The following is a 9,336-nucleotide window of genomic DNA, read 5'->3' on the forward strand; positions in this document are numbered from 1 at the left end:
TCATGAAGTAGCTACCCCCCATTCTCTCTCACCCCAGCCCCCGGCAGCTACTAATCTGCTTTCGATCTCTATAGACTTGCCTATTCTGGACATTTCACATAACTGGACTCATACAGTAGGTGACCTTTTTGTCAATGAGATTTTAATATATGTAACTTAGAAAGTATTATTACAAGATTTTGTTTTTAATCCTATTGGCACGAGTAGTAATGGGATTGAGCCTGTATCGCTTTCTCTCAAGTACATATCACTTGAAAAGGCCAAATAAACTAATGTGAAGAACTTTATTCCAAGTTATCACTGGTATTTTGCCAGAAGCCTTTTCTTATGCAATGACCACTCCTTCAAGCCTTCGTCCTCAACTCCCCCACCAAGTGTCTTTCATCCTGTCTCCCCACCTCATAGTTCACCATCTCCTCTCGCACCTGTTTCTTGATGCTTGCTGGGATCAAAGTATTGGTGATAAAAGACTAAAGCTGAGGAGGGCTGATGAAAGTCCATAAAGTCATGAAAGGTAGGGAAAACCTGTGTAAGAACTTGTTCCCCAAATCTCAGAATCTTTTTGAAGCTTAAAGGAGCTAGTTTAAGGGAAAAATAAAAAGAAGTTCTATTTTATGTAGCAGACTGGATACATACAGAACTTGTTACCCTGGTGAAAAGATAAATAGCTTTAGGGTTTAGACAAATATGCAGACAATAAATCAATAACAGCCTGTTGAGAGGAAGCTACAGAGAGGAGTTAATATCCCCCAGCAATTACCAGCCTTGCACACAAAATGCTCCTGCTTGGAGCAGGGCACGGGGCTGACCAGGCCAAGGGTGGGCCCCAGGGTGATGTTAACAGCAGCCTGTTAATTGATCTGCTAGACTGTCTCTTCCTCAGCAATCTTTCTGGAATTGCAATCAGCTTCAGCTTTTCACAGGCTTAATTTTACAACTATAAATGAATTTGCCCTTGGGTTGGGCATTAATGTTTTTCCTGACTTTTAGCTATTTCAGAACTTGGAGAGTGACAGAGGGAGAGCCACTGAAACCAGTAAGTTGTTTTTCTTTGTTACCAACAATAGATCCAAATTTTATCTTGAAGGAGGCAACAGTCAAGCTTTTGTGTTACTTTAGGTTTTAGTTAATTGCCAGGGAGCATCTGAGAATTAGCTGGACAGTTTTAAAACATTATATTTGATTAAACACCTTATGGCAGAAACTCTTTCATTTTATGCTTTGACCTTAGCTTACATTTTTACTTTTAGATTTTATAGTAATTTATAATTCAGAGAGAAGGGTGCACACGATACTAGCTTGATCCTGTGGTACTTAATTCCATCTACTGTAATAGCTCAATACTACTGTCTGAAACTGGTTTAACCCAAAAATATTGCATTGTTTACTGGACTTATGCTAACACATGTGGTTTAAACTAAGATACAACAAAGCTCCTCTGAAACAAATACGTGAACAACAAGCAAATACTGTCTCCTTTTGCCAGTGAAAGCAGATGGCTAGATGGATGGTCCAAAGGTAACTAACACTAATGTGCTGAGTCACAAGCAGAGATCTCTGAAACAGAGAATTAGAAAAACTCACAGGAGGTTTTACTTTTGAAATTCAGGGTGTACTGGGTTTGTTTCTTTATTTGTTTTTAATTTGGTGAAATTTAGTGTAAAAGTGAAAATAGCATCAAAGTTTCAGGCACCATGGAAAGACTAATCTGGAAACAAAAGGCATTTGGCTGGTTAAAATAATAATTTTATTATTTTATTTTACTTTATTTTTGAGATGGAGTTTCACTCTTGTTGCCCAGGCTGGAGTGCAATGGCGTGATCTCGGCTCACCGCAAACTTCCCCTCCCAGGTTCAAGTGATTCTTCTGCCTCAGCCTCCCAAGTAGCTGGGATTACAGGCATGTGCCACCATGCCCCGCTAATTTTGTATTTTTAGTAGAGACAGGGTTTCTCCATGTTGGTCAGGCTGGTCTCGAACTCCCGACCTCAGGTGATCTGCCCGCTTCGGCCTCCCAAAGTGCTGGGATTATAGGCCTGAGCCACTGTGCCCCGCCTAAAATAATAATTTTATAACAAGGGCTACAACTTGCCTAGCAATGGCTAAAAACACAATCAGGTCTTTCCAACTGGAGTAGTTGTTCATCTTCCAGATTATACACTTTGGCATAATTCAGAATGAGTAAACTTTCTTAGATGGGGAAAATGTAATCAAAAGAAAATGATGTGATAGAGTAGCCTGCCCTTAGCCAGTATTAATGAATGGGAAAGGTGCATTTACAAGTCAGAAGAGAACACGTTAAGGCCTAGAGATAGGACAGTCACTTGTTTTTATCTTTGTGTGTCTTGTTTCGGGTATGAAATAACTAATCAATTAACATGTATTTATTTAGAATCTAATTCCCATTTAGCCCTGCCCTAGGTATTGCTAGGTCTTCAGGAACTTTTCTGATTTAGGATCCTTACATCAGTCATCATCAATACAGCTAACATCTAATAAATACCTACTACCCGTCAGGCATTTTGAATTTATTTCACTGAATATTGACAAATGCCTTGCAAAGGAAATATGATTTTGTCCATTTTGTACATAGGAAAATTCATGTTTAGAGAAATTAAGAAACATGGCCAAAGCCTTTTATCAATGGTAGAGTCAAGATGAAAGTTCAGATGTGACAAAGCCCTATCGGTACACCATGCTCAGTATCTGCGTCTGAGCGTATATGTTTATCTGAAACATGGGTTGATAAACTCTAGGGCAATTACAGGGATTTCTGTGCCATTTGTCTTAGTAGTCTTCCCTAGCTGGAATAAAGACCAAGATGACAGACCTTCAACATTACATTTGTATCACATTGTTCAGTTAAAGGAAATTCAAATTGGATGGTCAGAAATTAAACAATCCTCGTGGCTCAAACAGTTAACACAATCAACTTTCTCAAAATTAAAACCAAACATTCTGCATTGTCAATATCTATCCATCTTATTAGAATTTACTGACTTAAAAAATGTATGTTAAAGCTTGTGAGTTTCAGTTCCCAATTATTCTGAGGAAGTTTTATTCTAAAGCAAAGTGAAATTGCCTTTTTCCATAAAACAACTTAGAGACATTCTCCATCTACTATTCCAACATAATCATATTATCAGCGTATGTGGCAAGTTATTTTTATTTATTTATTTATTTATTTGTTTGTTTGTTTTGAGATGGAGTTATGCTCCAGCTGTTGTCCAGGCTGGAGTGCAGTGGTGCGATCTTGGCTCACTGCCTCCAGGGTTCAAGCGATTCTCCTGCCTCAGCCTCCCAAGTAGTTGGGATTGCAGGTGCCCGTCACCACGCCCAGCTACTTTTTTGTATTTTTTTTAGTAGAGATGGGATTTCACCATGCTGGCCAGGCTGGTCTTGAACTCGTGACCTCAGGTGATCCACCCGCCCTGGCCTCCCGAAGTGCTGGGATTACAGGCATGAGCCACGGTGCCTGGATTGTGGCAAGTATTTTTAGTCATTTTGAGAGTCATCTTTGGAGCATTAAAATGATTTTTAATGAGCACATATATTAATGGCAAGGGACAAACCTTTTGTTCCCCTAAAGGCACATCCTAGTACATTAAGTATTTCCCATTTTGTTTTAATCTTGGCTAAAATTTAGTTGAGGAACCTAAATATTTTTAGAAGGATAAAATTCATATACTATACAATTCACTCTCTTAAAGTGTACAATTCAGTAGTTTTTAGTATATTCATAAGACTGTACAGCAATCACCATTATCTAATTTCACAACATTTTCATCATCTCAAAAAGAAATTCCAAACCCGGTAATGATCACTCCATATTCCCTCTCCCCTCAGCCCCGGTAACCACAATCTACTTACTGTCTCTATAAATTTGCCTATTATGGACATTTCATTTAAGATGAATCAAATAATATATAACCTTTTGCCTGGCTTTTTTCATGTAACATAATGTTTCCACAGTTCATCCATGGTATAACATGTATTAGTAATTAACTCCTTTGTATGACTGCATAATATTCCATTACATGAATATACCATGTTCTGTTTATATAGTTATCAGTTGATGGACATTTGGTTTGTTTCTACTGTCTGGCTAGTATGAATAATACTGCTATGAACATTTATGTATAAGTTTTTGTTCCTGAATGTGAAAAATATGTTTCTAGTGTCTTGAGTATATACCTAGGAGTGAAATTACTGGGTCATATGGTAACACTATGTTTAACTTTTTGAAGAACTACCAAACTGCTTCCTATAGTGGCTGCACCATTTTACATTCCCACCAGTAAGGTATGAGCTTTTAATTTCTCCACATCCTCTCTAACATTTGTTATTATCCCTTTTTATTTTGAGGTGGCATCTCATTGTGGTTTTGACTTGCATTTCCCTAATCACATACTATTGACCATCTTTATATGTGCTTGTTGGCCGTTGTATATCTTCTTTGGAGAAGTGCCTATTCAGGTCCTACGACAATTGTTAAAATTGGGTTGTTTACCTTTTTGTTGTTGAGTGTTAAGAGTTTTTAATATATTCTGGATACTAGACCCTGACTAGTCACATATATGATTTGCAAATGTGTTCTGCTATTCTGCAGGTTGTCTTTTTACTTTCTTGGTAGTATCCTTTGAAGCACAAAAGTTTTTGATTTTGATAAAGTCCAACTCATTTTCTTTTGTTTTTGTTTTGTGCTTTTTGTACCATATCTAAGGGACGATTGCCTAATCCTAAGCCAAAAAGATTCACATATTTGTTTTCTTCTCCAAGTTTTATAGTTTGTTTCTATGTTTAGGTCTTCAATCCATTTTGAGTTAATTTTTGTATATGGTGTGAGGTAAAGTTCCAAATTCATTTTGTTTTTTCTATTGCTAGAATTAAATATCTTGGTAGAAGAGTATAGTGATTACAAGATCAAGGTCTAGATCCTCACTGCTGGAGTTTAAATCCCTCCTCTTCAGTTACTAGTTGTGTGATATTAAGGAAGTGCCTTGATTTCCTTATGACTCACCTTTCTCATCTGTAAAAGGGGATATAGTAGTACCTACCTCATTAGTAGTGCATTAAAATTCAAATCATGGAATTGTCATAAGAACTGAGTCTGTGTATACAACATGCTGATACATAGTAAGCACTGGTTATTATTTGGCATTATCTCTGGCTCCATGAACTCCCTTCACATTTAGGATTGTCTCATTTTCTTGTCCAAGTATATGTTTTCAGTGGTGGGCTGAGTTACTTACCCCCATGTGTTATCAAGAATAGGACTTAACAGATTTTAATATACCCTAAATGTTCCAGGAGGGTTGGATATGGGCTGAGTTTATGGTTGTAGCTTACCACAAAAAGCAGCAAAGTATCTGGAGAAAGGCATTTCCAATCTTTCATAGAACTTCACACAAGTAAAGAGATTAAAGGAAGGCAAATGTATTGGTTTGCTAGGGCTGTCGTGACTAAGTACCACAAACGAAGTGGTTTAATTAATAGAAATTTATTTTCTTACAATTCTAGAGGTTTGAAGTCTGAGATCAAGGTGTCAGCAGGACTGATTCCTTCTGAGGGCTGTGAGGGGCTCTGGTTTAGTCCTCTCTTCTTGGTTTGTAGATGGCCGTCTTCTCCCTGTGTCTCTTTACATCTGCAATGAACTGAATTGTTTCTCCCCAAAATTCATATGTGGAAGCCCTAACCCTCAATGTGATGGTATTTGGAGATAAGGCCTTTGGGAGATAATTAGGTTTACATGAGGTCATGAAGGTGGGACCCTCATGATGGGATTAAGACCCTTGTGATGGGATTAAGACACCTCAGAGCTTACTCTCTGTCTATGCCACTGAAGACACAGCAAGAAGGCAGCTGCCTGCAAGCCAGGAAGAGAGCCCTCATCAGTAGCAGAATCTTTAGGCACCTTGATAGTGGCTTTCCCAGCCTCCAAAACTGTGGGAAAAATAGCTTCTGTTGTTTAAGCCGCCCAGTCTGTGGTCTTGTTACAGCGGTCCAATCTGACTAATACAACATTATCATCCCTTTATGTGTATCTGTTTCTGTGTCCAAATTTCCCCCTTTTTATAAGGACACCAGTCAGATTGGATTAGGCTCACCCTAATGACCTCATTACAACCTGATTACCTCTGTAAAGATTCTGTCTCCAAATAAGGTCATGTCCTGAGATACTGAGGGATAGGACATAGGACGTCAATATATCTTTTTTCGGGAGGAAGGGGGCAATTCAACACATAATAGCTAACAAAACAAGCCAAATGTGCATAGCACCCTTGAGAGATGCTGAGAGAGTAACACAGGCATTGAGAGTGAAAGGGAGCAAGTGGAAGTTAGTACGGACCAAGAAGTGAGGGATGGGAGGAATCAGCGATTTAATGGGGAAAGTGACATGTTATTTACTAAATAAAATATTGTAACATGTTTAGGTGGAAGATGGGAGTTTTCCATCTATATAGGAAAATGACTGTCATTCACATGGCACATTGTGGTACCAGGGCCAGCTTCATGGGTGTGTAACCTGTGCAGTGACACAGGGACTTTTGAGAGTCTTAATAATGTTGTCTTTGAACTTATGTTTTGTAAGTGAAGTCTGATGGGATGGTAGAGCATCGTGTGAGTAGAGAATATATGAGCAATATGGATGTCTTTAGCCATTCCTTACCATTCACATAAACTGCTTACCATACCCCATGAGCACAGAATTACAGTGGACCCACGTGCATGGGAATTTGGCGAGACTCAGTGTGAGTACAAGGTAAGCGTGTTAAGGCTATGACTCAGTGATCGGGGGCTCTGAAAGCCCCTAGGGACCATCTTTTCCTTTCAAACCAGAACCTGCTTCAAACACAGAAAGAAGTCTATGGTGTTCAAAGAGGCATGGATGACCATGAAATCCCATTCTATCCTACCCTTTTTACTCATGTTTCTCCCCTGTATTAGCCAACCACATAAGCTGAAAATGACAACATTAAAGGAAAGAGAAAGATAGGCCACCCATAGTTCCCTTCCCTCTCAGACCTTCCTTACTCCTCCGTGAGATAAAGACAGAGAGTGTGAGTGTCAAGAAGTGAAATGTAAACAGGTGTGATCATTTGGGGCAGTGTTTCCACTGTTCTGGCAAGAATAAAATACTTATGCATGTACAAGCTATCAAATACTAATTGTGTAATTTTGGTGATTTCACACACAAGTTAAATGCCACTTAAAATGGTCATTGCGGCCAGGCGCAGTGGCTCACACCTGTAATCCCAGCACTTTGGGAGGCTGAGGTGGGAGGACCACTTGAGCCCAGGAGGTCAAGACCAGCCTGGGCAACATGGTGAAACCTGACTCTACAAAAAAATACAAAAAATTAGCCTGGTGTGGTGGGGAATGCTTGTAGTCTCAGCTACTCAGGAGGCTGAAGTGGAAGGATCACCTGAGCCCAGTAGTTGGAGGCTGCAGTGAGCTGTGATAGCACCACTGCACTCCAGCCTGGGTGACAGAGTGAGACCCTGTCTCAAAAGCAAACAAACAAACAAACAAACACACACACACACAGTCATTGCCTCATATAAAGATGAATGGTAAAATTCATGCTAGTCTTATAAAATAAGTTTCCTTTACTTGACATTAAATTAAAAATTATAAAAAATATCGTGACAATTCAAGACCACAGAAGAAAAGGAAAGGCTTTATTACATTTTAGTACCTTTAATGACACTTTTTTCTAGCTTTTTGAACAAAGGGTACCACATTTTGATTTTGCACTGGCTCTTATATATTATTCAGTAAGACTCACAGATTAGTTCTTCAACAGTGTTACATTTTGATGCAGAAGTGAAAGCAATACTTAATTCTAAAATTGATGTCTTTGTTATGAAATCTAGACATTTGCAATAAGCCAGTGAAGGCAATGCTCTGGAGAGGGACACATTCTTGTTACCTCTGCATTTCATGTAGGCAAATAACTGCCTTCATAGAGAGTCCGTCCTACTGAGATGAAAGGTCCTTAATTTGGGTACCTTGTAAAAAAATATTTAGCAGGAAACTTTCAGCGTGCCTAACAAGAGACTTCCAGGTAATTTAGACTTAACTTGCCTTCTAACACACACTTAGAATGCTTAAAAAGAAAGGCCAAGTGTTAGTGCTTCCTGAGATTCGGCTTCAACTAATTAATACATGGTCACTAACTTCAGCTAGGGGAGTAGGCAGGGGGTAAAAGCTGTCGCCTTAGGGAGATGTTTGTCAAATGGAAAATTTAAAAAAAAAAAGTCATTCCTTTTGAGCTTGGAGTCATTAACTCCTGTAGTAACTGACTGTGAGAGTACTGTTTGAGCTTGTCTTGAAAATTACTTTAAGAAAGGAAGGACAAGGAGGCTGCTGACTTGGGTGCCAGTTTATTCACACATCTTCAGCAAGAGGCAGCATATGTGTGTTTCAGACCTGCTTAGAATTCTACTGGTGCTCTCTTCTTACAGAAGAGTTCCGTCTATGTGAGAATCTGCACCTGCTGCAGTGTGGCACGGGCCCCAAAGTTGTGACAACCTCTAAAGCAACTCTTTCTTTTTATATTTTTGATCCAGAAAAAGTAATATTCAAATACTTGTTCTTATACCCACAATCATTTGAGCAGGACAACTCGAAGGAAACTTTCAGGGCAGGCTCACTGTCTAGTACTTTGTTCAAAAGGCGGCAGCTCATCAAAGCGCTGTCTGTTCTGGGGGTTCTTATTCATGCTAATGAACACAGGAAGGGAGAGGGAATTCCAACGATCAAAGTATTGGAGGTGGCTATTAGTTTGCTAAGGCTGCCCTAACAAAGTACTACAAACTGGGTGGCTTAAAAAACAGAAAGATACTGTCCCACACTTCTGGAGGCTGGATGTTCAAAATCAAAATCAAGGCATGAGCAGGGCTGGTTCTTTTTTTTTTTTTTTTTTTTTTTTTTTTGAGACGAAGTCTTGCTCTGTTGCTGAGCCTGGAGTGCAGCGGCACAATCTCGGCTCACTGCAACCTCCACCTCCCAGGTTCAGGCGATTCTGCTGCCTCCATCTCCCAAATTGTTGGGATTACAGGCGTCCTCCACTATGCTCAGCTAATTTTTGTATTTTTAGTAGAGACGGGGTTTCACCATGTTGGACAGCTGGGTCTCGAGCTCCTGACCTCAAGTGATCCACCCGCCTTGGCCTTTCGAAGGGCTGGTTCCTTCTGAGGGCTGAGAAGGGAGGATTTGCTCAGTCCTCTCTCCTTGGCTGTACATGCCCATCGTCTTACTGGGTCTCTTCACATTGCCTTTCTTCTGTGCATGTCTCTGTGTCCAGATTTCTCCCTTTGTAAGGACACCAGTC

This window comes from Pan paniscus, chromosome 5 (assembly GCF_029289425.2).
Source record: "Pan paniscus chromosome 5, NHGRI_mPanPan1-v2.0_pri, whole genome shotgun sequence".
Lineage (NCBI taxonomy): Eukaryota > Metazoa > Chordata > Mammalia > Primates > Hominidae > Pan > Pan paniscus.